General features: G+C 46.2%; 1 protein-coding gene across 2 annotated transcripts in view; it reads left to right on the top strand.

The window, feature by feature from the left end:
- Positions 1-11,574: 11,574 nt before the first annotated feature.
- The window catches only part of CHD8 (chromodomain helicase DNA binding protein 8), a 58,492-nt gene continuing 54,092 nt past the window's right edge, over positions 11,575-15,974 (top strand). For both annotated transcript variants that reach the window (XM_063454841.1, XM_063454840.1), the window contains exon 1: positions 11,575-11,706. The gene's annotated coding sequence lies outside the window, so the exon portion shown is untranslated. The remainder of the gene's footprint in view (positions 11,707-15,974) is intronic.

Below are 15,974 nucleotides of genomic sequence, written 5' to 3'. Positions count from 1 at the left end.
GCTACCTACTGGTAGTTGTGTGTACCTATTCAGGCTGGGTAGAAGCATGTCCTACTCGTACGGAGAAAGCAGGAGAAGTTGTGAGATTCCTGCTACGAGAAATAATACCCCGATATGGACTACCCTGCTCTATAGGATCGGACAATGGTCCAGCTTTTGTTCATCAGTGCCTACAACAACTGACTCATATGCTTGGTATAAAGTGGAGGCTTCATACGGCATATAGACCCCAGAGTTCTGGTAAGGTAGAGAGAATGAATAGAACTATTAAGAATCAGTTGGCTAAAATGTGTCAGGAAACCCAACTTAAGTGGAACGTTCTCTTGCCCATAGCTCTATTGCGAATCCGCAGTACACCTACCAGAAGGATGGGCCTCTCTCCTTTTGAAATCATGTATGGGCGACCACCTCCCGTACTTGGTAACTTAAGGGGGGATTTGAGTCAGTTGGGAGAAGGAATTACCCGGCAGCAGGTTGTAGAGTTGGGTAAGACTATGGAGGAGGTACAGAAATGGGTACAAGATAGATTACCTGTGAATATTTATCCCCCAGTTCATAGTTACCACCCAGGAGACCAAGTGTGGATTAAAGAGTGGAATAATGTACCGTTAGGGCCCAAGTGGAGAGGTCCTTATGTTGTTCTTTTGTCTACCCCTACAGCGATAAAAGTAGCCGAAGTGACTCCGTGGATACATCACTCCAGGGTTAAACCAGCAGCAGTCGGGGGCGTGGCTTGAGCGCCGAGCGGAATGGCGGCGTGAACCAGGAGCTCCCTGCAGGCTGAAATAAAAAACCCGTCTCACTAACCTTAGCCCGCCGACAATGGGGAGAAATAACCGGTCCCAACAAGCTACCACGACCACCGACACCCGAGGGGGTCACAGGCGACTACAATGCGCAAATTCCTCACAACCCAAGCAGACCAGGCCGACCAGGCCTCCGGGGAAACGGAAGCCTCAGGCACTACCCACGCGGCCTTGCCATGCGGTGGACACAATGAGCAGGTACTGACACCACCCGATCTGCCCCCCTCCCAGCTGGACTGGGCGACTATACTGAGCAACCTGCCCACGAAATCCGACCTCAAAGAGGCCAACGATGCCCTCCACAAGTCCATAACTGGAGAATTACATGCCCTGAGAGAGGATATGCAGGGGATCCATAACAAACTGGCTCAACTAGAAGCTGACTGCGACCATGTCACGACGGCGCAGAACGCAACAGTAAGCATTATAAAACGACACGAAACACAGCTACGCCAAATGGCCCTCCACATGGAAGACCTAGATAACAGGGGGCGACGACAGAACCTCAGGATCCGAGGTATACCGGAAGATCTGGACCAAACCACACCGATCCGTGACACACTCACGGAAATATTTAATGCCCTCCTGCAGAAACCGCCCGACTCGCCCGTTGAGTTTGTCAGGGCACACAGGGCACTCAGGCCCAGGGGCCCGCCGGAGTCCCCACCACGGGACGTCATCTGTTGCCTAACACACTTCCAGGTTAAGGAAGACGTCTTGAGAAGTGCCAGAGACCGACGCCAAATCCTACACAAAGGTGCAGAACTACAACTCTACCCAGATTTATCCCCGGCGACCCTGGCATACCGCAGGGCCATGCGCCCCCTCACGAGAGTGCTACAGACCAACAAAATTAGGTACCGCTGGAGCTTCCCTAATGGATTACAAATCACCACGAATACAGGCCCCTTAATGGTGAGGAGCGAAGAAGACCTTAGAGACATTACACGGGAACTCCAACTGCCTCAGATACATCTGCCCTGGCCTGACCCGATGGCCTTTTACACCTTTTCACCTGAGACACAGAACAGACCGCAGCAACCATCGAGGCCTCGGAGACCGAGACAACAAACCACGCGCCCCTCGGGCGCCAACATGTAAACAACCGAGCTCCTAGAACCCCCCCAACCCGTGGTCCCCCACTGACGAACTAAACAGCCGATCCCATCTCAGCCCCGAGAAACCAGAGACTATGGACACACCAAATGGACTCCGCTAAGATGCAACACACCACGCCATTGAGAGACGAGATCCCCTACGATGACAAAAGAATAACGGAGACCGAGTGCACAACGTGAACTCCACAATTCAGTGGAGTAGGGTAACCTATCAGAATGAATGGGCATTGAAGGGGTTCCCACCTGGGGGGCGGGAGGTAGTGGGATGGGAACGTACTCAATGCTATTCACTTTTATTATATCAAATAAGCTGTTTATTATAACCTGAGGGGGTCCCCCGCACTGATGAGGTTCTCGCTTGGAGGGAGAGGGGTAGCGGGACGGGAACGTGACCACTGTTATTTATCACTATATCGTATGTGCTGTGTAAGGTGAACTGAGGGGGGCCCTTCGCGCTGGCTGGGCCCGGCTGCTGTCACCCACCTGCCCTGTGATGAACTTCGGGGAGCAGGCGGGCGGTGGCGCCGGCGGGGCCCACCTGGGGCGGGGGACACAACCGACAGGGGTGCCTGAGAAGCAGTAGTCAGGTGGCGCGGTGGACGCCACGGGGCTCAGGGGAGGCGGGAGCCTGGGCCCTGGGGGGTCCGCTGTACTGGTTACGCCCAAAACACCAGCAGTGAGGTCTAACAGCTTCAAGGGGAATAAGATTGAACCAGACCTGGCCCTGGCCTCGTGGGCACCAGCACTAAAACTAGATACATCCACGCAGCCCAATGGAAAGGGGACCTAGTCACTACACTCCAGCTAGCTTAGCCGGGGGGACCAGGGGGGAGGGGGACAGTGATACGCTTAATGTTTTTCTTTTAAAAATGTTTGAATTGCCAGTTAATTGTATATACTTGTTGAGATGATTAATTCACTGTTAATGCTGTTGTTTATGCTACACCTCACAGTAGCGACCGGACATGATACACACGCGAGACCATCAACACACACAAACCCATGAAGAGAAACATAATGAGACGGGGAAGACGAACAAACACCCCTTATTCCACCACTTAAGAGCTGCACAGGGACACCTGGTGACATGTCACTAAGACGCCGACACAGACGCCCGGACACCCGACCGACGCCTAACAGGAGAGACGCCGACCAAACGGTGAGCAACCCACGTGCACGTGCCGAGGACTGTGACTCCCCGACATCTACACCTAACGGTCGAGAGACCGAGACACAGACTACACGTTTCCCTACCCCCCCCCCCCTTGCATACCCTACTACCACCCTTACTGGACACCGGACGGCCCCCCTGACTGAGACACCAGACCTACTTTAGGACCGCCCATATAACAGGGAATAGGAACTGGAAGTGACACCCACCCAAGACACGAGAAGACAGACATGGCCCTGACACCCGCTCCCCTACATGTAGTCACTATTAACGCAAAGGGACTTAACAAACCGGAGAAAAGATCCGGGGCACTGAGGGACTTTCACAAGCGGAGGGCCTCAGTAGTTATGATACAAGAAACGCATTTTAAGAAAGGGGCTAGACCCAAACTGACTGATCACCGCTACACGCAAGGCTACTACAGTGACTATCACGGGGGTAAGGCCAGGGGAACAGCGATACTACTCCACAAGAGCGTGCCGTTCCAGGGGGGAGAATGCATGACAGATGACGAAGGCAGATACCTATTCCTCAAAGGGAAAATAGCAGAGCGCCCATACACGTTCGCGACAGTATATGCCCCCAACACACGGCACTACAGCTTCCTCAAGCAAACACTCCGCAGACTCATGGAGTTTAGGGAGGGAACCCTCATACTAGGGGGGGACTTCAACATGACATTGGACCCAATATGGGACACATCGTCAGGCACCTCCCACATTTCCACGCAACAACGGCAAACCGTTAAATCACTACTCCGCAGCCACCGTCTGGTCGACTGCTGGAGGGCCCACCACCCAGACACAAGAGATTACACCTTCTTTTCCCTACCGCACAACTCGTACTCTCGCATAGACCACATATACACCACACACTACGACCTCTCACTGGTCACTGAAGCCACGATTGGAACGGCGACGTGGTCAGACCACGCGCCAGTCACCATCAAACTAAAATCACCACTCTTTCGCCCCACCACCCCGAAATGGAGATTAAACGAATATCTTCTAACTAACCCAGAGGTCGTAACCCTGATAGGCGACAAAATCAGAGACTACCTGTCCCTCAACACAGCCGAACATACGTCCCCGACAGTACGATGGGAAGCGCACAAATCAGTAATAAGGGGACACTACATTCAACAAGGAGCGCTCATAAAGAAACAAACAGCACTAAGACTAACAAACCTCCTAGAGGAAATACACCAAACAGACGACCAAAACAAACTCGACCCGAACCACAAGCTCCAATCCCGCCTCCTACAATTGAGGAGGGATTTAGCCACGTTAAATCCACTCTAAACACCACAGGGACGCCGCCAGACATAAAGCCTTCTTCACCCTACACGGGAACAAGAGCGGCAAGCTTCTGGCGGCTATGCTAAGGAAACGGAGGCAACACACATACATTGACAAGATCAGGGACAAAGGAGGGACCATACACCGCATCCCATCGGACATCATGACAGCGATCCGCGCATACTACACGGATCTTTACACACTCCCGCAGCCCCAGACAGAACCAGCGAAGGCCCGCCTTCGCCACTCGATCCAAACATATTTGGCAAAGTACCCAATGCCGACCCTAGACGCCGAAACTGCCGATGTGCTCGATGAACCCATCACAATAGAAGAGCTATCGGCAGCTGTCAAGAGCACCAAACCCGGTAAAAGCCCAGGGCCGGACGGCCTGCCGGTGAAATATTACAAGACGTACGCGGAGGAGCTGCTACCACCAATGGTGGAAGCGTTCAACGCAGTGAGGGAAGGGGAATGTATCCCCAAGCAAGCCCTGACGGCCCACATAACTGTCATACCCAAAGATGGCAAAGACAGAGAATTCTGTGGGAACTACAGGCCAATCTCGCTGATAAACTGCGACGTCAAACTCTTAGCTAAGGTCCTGGCCGCGCGCCTCACGAAGCACATCCCATCTCTGATCCACCCTGATCAGGTGGGGTTTGTGACGGGGCGCGAGGCCCGCGACAACACCATCAGGGCACTTACCCTTATGCACGGCAACGGGAGGACTGCCGGAGGCCTTCTCCTGCTATCCACGGACGCGGAGAAGGCCTTCGACAGGGTGAGGTGGGAGTACCTCTTTGAAACACTAGCCCACATGGGTCTGGGCCCCCACCTAAGACAATGGATAGAGGCACTTTATCGAGAACCTACTGCCCAGGTACTGGTTAACGGGGCGCTGACGAGTGCCTTCACCATCCACAATGGCACCAGGCAGGGGTGCCCCCTGTCGCCGCTCCTATTCGCTCTGGCCTTGGAGCCGTTCCTCACACATATCAGACACAATGCAGACGTCACAGGCCTAATGACAGGCTCAGTACATCATAAGGTAGCGGCATACGCCGACGACCTGCTGTTTATGGTGACCAACCCAGTAATTACCCTACCGAATATAATGAAAGAACTACAAACATTTGGGGACATATCTAATATGAAAATTAATTACGGAAAATCACACATCCTAAACGTCAGCGTACCCCAAGCAAGAGCGGAATCCCTAAGACATAGCTTCCCCTTTCAATGGGCCGAAAACAAAATTAAATATCTGGGAATCTGGCTGACCAAACACACGGGAGACTTGTATAGGGACAACTTCACGGCCACCCTACAGACGTTCCAGAGGGACATGAGGGAATGGTCGTATCCCCATATCTCGTGGCTAGGGAGAGTACAGGTCATAAAAATGAACTTCCTCCCGCGCCTCCTGTACCTTCTACAGGCCATCCCCATTGTAATTCCGAGACCCTTCTTCGTAACACTCAGGAAAGAGATGACCAGATACATATGGGGAGGGGGGAAACCTAGAATAAAATTCTCCACACTGACCAGACCCAAGGACAAAGGGGGATTAGCCCTCCCGGACTTTCAGCTATACTATGTGGCCACACACCTACAGAGGGTTGTAGAATGGTCTAAGAACGGGGTACACAAACTGTGGAAAACAGTAGAAGAAACGGAGGCAGGTAGACCGATCGCAGGACTCCCATGGAGTCGCGGCTCGACGGAAGGACATGACATGTCCATATACACGAAAAACACACTGGGAGTATGGCAGAAGGCCCAACGACAGGGAAACTTGTCACCCTACCCCTCCCCCCTTATGCCACTAACACAAAACGAGGACTTTCCCCCAGGACTAGACCCACGAGCCCTCAGGGACATCGTCCCGAACGCATCCCCACGTTTACATCACATTCTCCAGGGAGGGGCCTGCAGACAGCTAACAGATATGCTAGAGGAAACACCCCCCACATTCATGCACCGTTTTCGTTATGCCCAACTTATAAACTTCATACACACCCTACCACAGGGTCCAGCGCTCGCAAGGGAATATACCACAATGGAAAAGATCAGCGCGCACCCAGACCCACTCCCTCACGGGATATCCTTCTTATACTCCATGCTACAGTCGGAACTCCCGACTGAACCGCCCCGTTTCATGGGAAAATGGGAAGCAACCCTAGGTATCACATTCACGGAAGGGGAATGGGAATCAATATGCTACCTCACACACCACTGCTCCACACACAGTAAAACGCAGGAAACGGCCTACAAACTCCTGACGCACTGGTACAAGACACCACACCTCCTACACCAAATGAACCCAAGCATATCTAGTCTGTGCTGGAGATGCGGACAGGAGGAAGGCACATTGAAACATATCTGGTGGGACTGCGCACTGGTCACCCCGTACTGGAGGGGTATACACAAAATGTTAGGGAAGTTTACGGAACACCCACCCCCCCTGGAACCGGCAGCGATGCTCTTACACCACACACCGGCCCCCCACTCCAAATATAAAAAATCTATGACTATCAGAATACTGAACGTAGCCAAAAGAGTACTTCCTCAATTCTGGAAGAAACCAGTAACACCATCAATGCTGGCCTGGTTCAACCAGATGGAGGAACTAAGGACAATAGAGGAACTAACAATGACGACAAACACTACCCCGACGACATACACAGAACTATGGACATACTGGATCCTAGAGACAGCAAAACCACAATTCCAACTAGACCTTAGGACAATCACTGACGCCCTCCCCCCGACCACCCGATAGAACTCGGAAACCGAACACCCAAGACGACAGAGGACCACTGACAGATGACCAACCTAACCGCCCCACCCCCTCCTGCTTACCCTTCCCCAATTCCCAAGGAGAACACACTGACAGACCCCACTCGACTGTATACACCTACAGTAGGTCAAAGCTGCCCGCAAACGAAGACACCCTAGTGGCCACTTGGAAGCCATAGACAATTAGAGACCACACCCCTGGACAGTTAAGAGTAAGACATAGGGTGGAACCCACCCAAACCGACCAGTGGGAACGTGACCTACCTAACTCACTATCCTACTGCCGAGGACAGAGGGGACACAATATAAGAATTTCATGATACTCAGACCTACAATTGAAATTGAAATTTAAATGTGAACCCATACGACGGTAGTAGAGAGCCATACGGCTCACGACCATGGTACATATATGGAGTCGTAATAGACAACAATTGGATCTGCGCATCCACAAACCCTTAAGAAGCAAGGAGACCTGCGAGTCTCAATTGAATGACTAACACTGCCAATGAATATATGAGACCCAAATTGTCAATGAGGAAAAGCGGGACCTGCGAGTCCACATGATTTTATTGGGGCCTGCGAGCCTGACTGCATCTGATACTTGTCATTATTACCAGGGACCTGCGAGTCCTATTATCTTGTGTCTATCTCCTGTTGGAATGACAGTGCAAACACGTTAATAAAAATCAAATTTACAAAAAAAAAACCAGCAGCAGTCGATTCTTGGCAAGCTACAGCAGATCCAGAGAATCCCTGCAAGATCCGGTTAAAGCGCACGACTCAGTCGGAGTGACGAGGAACCTTGTGGATTACAAATTTTATTGTTTCAGAGATTTGGTAAGTGAGTGAGAAGGCCATAATAAAGCCTGTCCGCTCACCAACGAGTGTATAAGTCAGGAAAAGTCTCGAAGGGACCCCTGTGAAGACGAGCAGAACTCCATTCCCTGCAGCCCTTACATCCTGGAAGCTGAGGTGCCTTCGCACGGACGAAGACTGAGGATGACGACGAAAGATGTGTTTCTGATAATGTTTTTATATGTGTATTTTTATATTCAGGAAGGTAGAGGTACCGACACTCCTAGCTGTGAGGTATGCATTAAGACTACAAGAACAGGTAACCATATTCCCCAGACCCTAATTTGGCATTCGCAATACGAGTGTAAAGGAGATGTATCAAGATGTAGATACTTAAATATAGAATATAGTGTGTGCCATTTAGGAGTAGGAGAACCTAAGTGCTTCAGTCCAGAGTATCAACCCCGTACGATTTGGTTGACTCTCAGGAATGGAGATCCTCAGGGGACCCTAATTAACAAAACGGTATTAGAATCCGTATATACTTCAGGTGTTCTGCTATTTGATGCGTGTAAAGCGATATCAAGTGGTAGAAAGCCGTGGAATGTATGTGGGGATCTTAGATGGGAGAGGACGTATGGGTCTAACGATAAATATATTTGTCCCAGTAGTAAAAATAAGTATGTGAGTCCTAGATGCCCAAATAGAGATTATAACTTTTGCCCATATTGGTCTTGTGTGGGGTGGGCAACTTGGGGACAGACAGCAGACAAGGACATGATTGTGACTAAGTTGCCTACCAGTCCATATTGTAAGTCTATGGAATGCAATCCAGTCCATATACTTATAAATAACCCTGACAAGTTCTTAGATAAATATGGTAATTTATTTGGGTTTCAAATATATGGGACGGGTTTAGATCCTGGGACAGTATTGTTTATAGGGATAGAGACTGATACGGTATCCTCCCAAACTCATCAAGTATACCATTCCTTTTATAAAGAGATGAGCATAGATAATAAGATCCCCCATAATGCTAAAAACCTGTTCATTGATTTAGCTGAAAGTATTGCCGGTAGTCTTAATGTTACCAACTGCTATGTGTGTGGAGGTACTAACATGGGAGACCAATGGCCTTGGGAAGCAAAGGAGGTAATGTCTGGTTCTGAGGCAGTTGACCAATTAATATCTTCACAAGCCGATTATCATATGAGTGTTAGAGGTAAATCTGAGTGGAGATTAAAGACCTCCATCATAGGTTATGTTTGCATAGCAAGGAAAGGAATGATGTATAATACTTCTGTAGGAGAATTAACTTGTCTAGGGCAAAAAGCTTATGATGATGATACAAAGAATACAACTTGGTGGTCGGCTTCAAATGTCTCAGAACCATCTAACCCGTTTGTAAGATACGCCAATTTAAAGGATGTGTGGTTTGATCTATCCATCACATCTAACTGGAGAGCCCCAGCAAATTTGTACTGGATCTGTGGTAAGAAAGCCTATTCGGAGTTGCCACAGGACTGGGAAGGGGCATGTGTGTTGGGTATGCTCAAACCATCCTTCTTCTTGTTACCTATTGAAACAGGTGAGACTTTAGGTGTTAAAGTGTATGATGTGAATCATAGGAAGAAAAGGGGACCCATAGAGATAGGTACCTGGGAAGATAATGAGTGGCCTCCCCAGCGTATTATAGATTACTATGGGCCAGCCACGTGGGCAGAGGATGGTACCTTTGGTTATAGAACCCCAATTTATATGCTCAACCGTATTATAAGATTACAGGCAGTGGTTGAGATCATTACTAACGAGACATCACAAGCGCTCAATCTTCTAGCGAAGCATAATACCAGGATGAGGACAGCAGTATACCAAAATAGATTAGCTTTGGATTACCTTTTGGCAGTAGAGGGAGGTGTATGTGGGAAGTTTAACCTGAGCAATTGCTGTCTTCAAATAGATGACGAAGGGCAAGCAATAGCTGAGCTTACTAGCCATATGGTTAAACTAGCGCGTGTGCCTACTCAGGTGTGGAAAGGGTACAATCCAAGTAGTTGGTTTGGTAGCTGGTATGAGTGGTTTGGAGGGCTTAAGGCAGTGGTAGGTGGAGTCCTACTGATTTTAATGTTGTGTCTACTCCTGCCATGTCTTATACCCTTAGTAGTTAGGTCTGTGCAAAGCCTGATAGAAAATATAGCAGAGAGGAAGGCTGCTGCACAGATAATGGCAATTTATAAATATAAGGCTCTAGATCAGGGAGAACCAATGCAAGAAGATGAGTGTTGAAGATTCACATCATAGATAAGTCTGGTCTGGTTCATGGTAACTTGCGGTGTATGCAAACTAAGGTTAAGTGATGCCTCAAGTAATTGTGAAATATCAAGAGGCATCAAAGGGGGGAATGTGGTGGAATCTCGGTAAAAATAAATTTAGTAGGCCGAGATTACCACGTGGCATGTGTACGTGCATATGCTGACGTATCGATCAGTTGGTTGCACGAGGCAAGATACGATCAGTAGTGTACGGAGCATGTGCAAGAATACAGGATATAGTATTCCCCTCCTCCATTGTGCTGGACAGGCCATGCGGTCAAGCAGGAAGTTAATTCTTATTTGTATTGATTGGTCAAGAGAATGTGCGGGTGGAGCTTAATATGGGAGGAGTTATGTGCCTATATAAGGAGCCTGCACTATTGTCCGGGGCTCAGAACTTGCTGTATTTTGGTGACATTAGTCCCTCTGAGTCCCGATCGGTGATCCAATAAAGAATCTCTTCCTTCCTGAAGAAACCTGTGTCCATCTCTCTGTGCTTGGCTTCCGTCAGTTTCTCCGGTATCAGTGCTGCTATAAGATAAAGGATAACCTGCAATCTTAATTAATTGAAACTAAATCTAATACAAAAAATAATGACAAATATTATTATTATTATTGCAATTTATATAGCGCCAACAGATTCCGTAGCGCTTTACAATATTATGAGAGGGGATTTAACTATAAATAGGACAATAATAGGTTGAAGAGGACCCTGCTCAATCCAGTTTACATTCTATAGGAGGTGGGGTGTAAAACACATTAGGACACTAAAGAATGAATGAGCAGAACATAGCACCATGTCTGGGTTACACCTATGGCTATTACATGCCCTCTCTCTCTGTCTACATTATTTACTTTACATATTATTCCAATTTCATTAGCACAGATATTTCTGTAGACACATTACATATATTTCACTATGATAATGGATTTGGAATAATTATGTAAATCCTGAAAATATATTGTAAATGGATTCAATCTAATTGCTTTAAAATAGTTACATGGTCTATCAGGCTACATAACATGAAATCACTACCAAACAGAACATGGTTTGCAATCAGGCACCACGCGGGCAGCTACAGGAAGGACCCCTCTGCCCTCTTTCCCGTGAGCACTTCCTGGAGGGAACAGTCTACCCTAGCTGCGTGACGTCCGAACGCACGTTTGATCGATGTAGAAATTAGTCTATCAGGCTCTGAGATGGGCGGGCGCTCCTGCTCAGAACGTCTTGCTATTGAGCCGAGGCCGCAGTGACGTAGCGCGCCGTGTGAGGGTACGCTGCGCTGCACAGCCATGCTCCGTATAGCCGGGACCAGCTCATAAAGGGTCAAGTGCGGCCGGTACCCGGACAGGGTGACGTCACGAGTGAGACGGGGGGTTTGACGTCACGATCTGGGGTCACAGGTGAGTCGTGGGGGAGGGTGAGGTATGACCTAACAGCACAATATACACACCCCCACACACGCAACTATAAAATCGCTGTTTTGTAGACACATCACGTGCACACACATCAACGGAAAGCCCAATATTGATTGCCAGCCGGTCGGTCATGGCTAGCTGTAGGCACACACAGGCAGTCACACAGACACACAGAGCGTGCCCGTAGCCGCACGGTATACACAGGGAGCCAGGCTGGGTGGGTGGCCAGTCAGTGAGTGAGTATCTGTACATTCACATCCCCCACATTTCATTCAATAAGGACATAGAGAGAGAGACCTGGCCTGGGCGACATAGTAATGCCAAGTACCCGGTGCATGTCCATGGCCTGCATTATCACATAGACCGGGGGACATAGTGTCCATTACAATGTACACTCTCAGCTGGTGCAAAACTACGACTCCCATGATGCACCAGGGGAGGTTTTAGTTCTCCGGCAGCTGGGGAGATACCGGTACCTTTTGGTCATTTTTACTGTACTTCCTGATCCATCTGTTTCACTGTTATTGTGTTATAACATGTGTATGTTATAACTCAGAGTAGGCAACACAAATGGGATGAATTGGAGATTTTTTATTTCTTCAATGTGGTAACTTTTTAACCCCCCCCCCCTCAATAAAGGCTGTTTAGTTATTTAACATTGGAGTTCCACTAGTACAGATATTTGTTAAGACACATAAATGTATTTGTTAGTGGATTTGGAATGATCAATTATAGCAGAAATTGCTGAATGTATGCATTTGGGTTCACCTGGGCTGCCACCATAGGAGTTAAGCTTATTTGCATCATATTCTCTGGCTGTGCCTGAAACTCCTGGTATACAATGTAAATCAGAAGCTGTGTCATCTTCTTCCTCTTCTTTTTATTTTTTTTAAAACTAGTATTGGGTTGTGTAAAAATTGCCGAATCAACAATCTAAACACTCCCATTTGGGTTTTGTTACATTTTGCAACATTTTTATGTTGTTGGTTTTTTTTCTTTCAGTAATGGATACATAATGAGGTGCACAGTGTTTAAATATGAAACACACTGACTACATTAAAGTAACACTACAGTTTGGGGAATACAAAACATGCATTCTTAACACCAGAATATCTAGACTTGTGCACAAGTCACATTTAAATTAATCAAATGCCTATTAATCGCTGCACTAACAAATCAATTTCAAGCATCCAGTAGCATTTGTTTTGTTTAGCTGAACTGGAAGAGTTCTAATACCTTGCTATTTCAATTAGAAGCCCTTCTATAACTATAGCATAATGTAGTTGTTCTGGTGATTATAGTCCGTCGCTGCATGAAGCCACTGAACTATCCCCAAAGAAATTCATTGAGTCAATGCATCTCTATGCAGGAGATGCTGATTGGTCAACACAGCGTTTTGCCACACATATCCTATGGGAAAGCATTCGATTGGCTGAGATAATTAATTCTGATTATCTCAGCCAATGAGGCGGATGAGGGGCATATCCTGTGCCTGCAGACCCACGTGGAGCTGGAACATAGGTACGTTTTCTACTTATTTAAGGGGGGCCAGAAATATAAATAAAAGTCAGATGTTTGTCATAGAGACACACATGCGGCAATTGCTGCTTTTGATAGAGAGACACTCACTTATGTTTGAACTACTATTCAACACTGATATATTCACCATTTTAAAGAGTAAATAAATAAGGCACAGGAAACACATGTTTAACCCCTAAAGCAATTCGCAGTGCTTTAGGGGACGGTAGTGTTTTTTTTTGTTTGTTTTTTTTTACTGAATGTTGTAATCAGTACATATAACATTTTCTGAATATCCGTGTCACCAAATTGAATTTCACAACAAACACTTTTCATGAATGCATTGTGCTTCTTCGTTAAAACAAATCTTTTTTTACGGTGTTGTACAGTTGGTGACCCATAATAGTCACGGTTTCAAAGCACAACTTCTATCTCTAATCAACTGCGATATTATATCAGAGTGCTCAGAGCTTTCTTCTTTCTTTTTTTTTTTGCAACTGCAGCCAAGTTAAGTGAAAATGTGACACTTAAACACATTGCTGACAAACCTATTTAAATTGCTATCCTGTGGCATGCAGAATTCAAAGGCTGTGGCTAGCAAATTGCTTCATTCTAGGTAAACTGTAGGAAAATGTAGACTGGCGAGCGAGGGAGCAGTAGTCTACATGTCTTGCTCTGCTCCTTCGCATGGTGTTTAGTAATACTGGGTGCTGGAATATGAGGTCACTCTGGCCCCGACATCACTAAACCGTGTGTGAGCAGAGCAAGAATTGCAGGAACATTACAGGGTCACGGAAGCTGCGCTGGACACCAGGGAAAGGTTCCACTCCAGCTCTCCCAAAGGTAGGTAGTCAGTCTAGGTGTGCTTAAAACAAATAACATTATTTGTGAGTGTATGAGAAAATGTGAAAGAGTATGTCTGACAGTCACTAGAGGTGTTACTAGGCAGCATTGTAAACAGTGCCTTGTCTCTGAAAAGGCAGTGTATACATTGAAAAGCATGCAGGGGACAGTATATAGACACTAGAACCACTACATTAAGCATGTAGTAGTTCTCGTGAATATAGTGTTCAATAATTGCATGTATTTTATCGATAATGAGGTCAGACTATGAAACAGGATCTGCAGTTAGTAAGACTTACTTTTGGTTATGAACAGAAGATCCAGTATGTTTTTTTTTTGTGAATGTGGGAAAATATTTTAGTACTATATGTGCTACCCAAAGCCTGCATTACACCCAGACTTTAATGAACTATAACATCTGTGATTCTCTGCCCATCTGTATTCAGCGAATTTGTAAACGTTGTAGGCAATTAACATCTGAGGGACCAGTGTTTGAGATACCTGTTGTAAGTAATTCAGGTTTCTATCAGTTAAGCATTGAAGTCCTTCATGCTAATCAAAATGCTTTGGTCCAGCATGAGAACCGTAGCTTGTTCTCTTCCTAGGGAAATGTCTTTCAATCTCTAAGAAGAAAAAATACATTAATAATTCTTGATCCCATCTTGTAGCATTTGTGGTAGCTATGCATTGAAATGATTTTTGGTGGACAGTTTTAAAATAGTTTGACAGAAAGCAATGTCTCTTTGTCTGTTATTCTGGCTTGATAATTCTAACACTGAGTAGCTGGCAGGTGTTGTGAATGAGGCTGCAATCTCTGCTATCTCCTGAGATATATTGGATGAAATAATGTTTTTTTTTAGCTTATCTTTTACATGCATTACCTTTGTAATCTGGATATTACATTTATTTTTGGGGAAAAAAAACAGGCAAAATATATTTTATGAAGAAAAATGTATTTCTATAAATTTTCTACGATTGCAATATATACATTATTTACAGTGGTATGTACAGACAGGATGACCTCATTGATTGTAATGTGACGACCGCCTGTTCTGACTGTGTAGTGCTTGTTTTTTTTTTTTTTGTTTTTTTTTTTGTTGTTGATGGTGAGCTTGCCAACATGTGGTCACTAGCTTCACACTTTGGGAGTATGCTGGAGATTCATGAAAGTTACTAATAGTGTGTGTGTGTTCATAAATGTTTGTTTATGCATTACAGTATATAGATCATTTGTTTAAAAAATTGAGCTCAGAAGTGAAATAATAAAGGTTTACACGTTCAATGTTGCAATTGCACAGTTTGGTGGGTCTGCCTGTAGCTACTAGCAGACTCCTACCTAACCAGAAGTCTTTTATTTTTTATTTTTTTTTCTCTATAAATGTGTGGGAGTAGTTTATACACAAGAACAGTTTCAATTATTAAATTTATATTATATATCAGTGATGGCTAACCTTGACACCATAAATAGTTTCTGGGGATTGGCTTCCATATTAAAGGAGAGTGTACATATGGAGGCTCTTATTATCTACAGCAAAATATATATAATCGGCATAGTATATCAGGCTGTGAATTAAAGCTGAATGCTAATCACATGCTACTCACTACATAGAATGAGTTGGACTATTTATAAGCTGGTAACCGTTACACCAGCAGATAAGAGCTGAATTTCTTAAACCGTTTAATTGATATAAAGCCTCTTTTATTCCCCTCATGTTTTATTGCTCAGGAACGCCACGTGTCCGTACTGGCATAAACTATTTTGTCTTGGGTATAATCTGTGGGCATAACATGCATATTCATCATTCTATATAAAGTTTGGGTTAAGGTTGTATACTGGTCAATTATCACATACGCGACTCACGTCATTTTGTATTAAGACTAGTATTAACGGG

Source organism: Pelobates fuscus, chromosome 5, assembly GCF_036172605.1.
Source record: "Pelobates fuscus isolate aPelFus1 chromosome 5, aPelFus1.pri, whole genome shotgun sequence".
NCBI lineage: Eukaryota > Metazoa > Chordata > Amphibia > Anura > Pelobatidae > Pelobates > Pelobates fuscus.
This window is presented reverse-complemented; position numbering and strand designations above follow the sequence as displayed.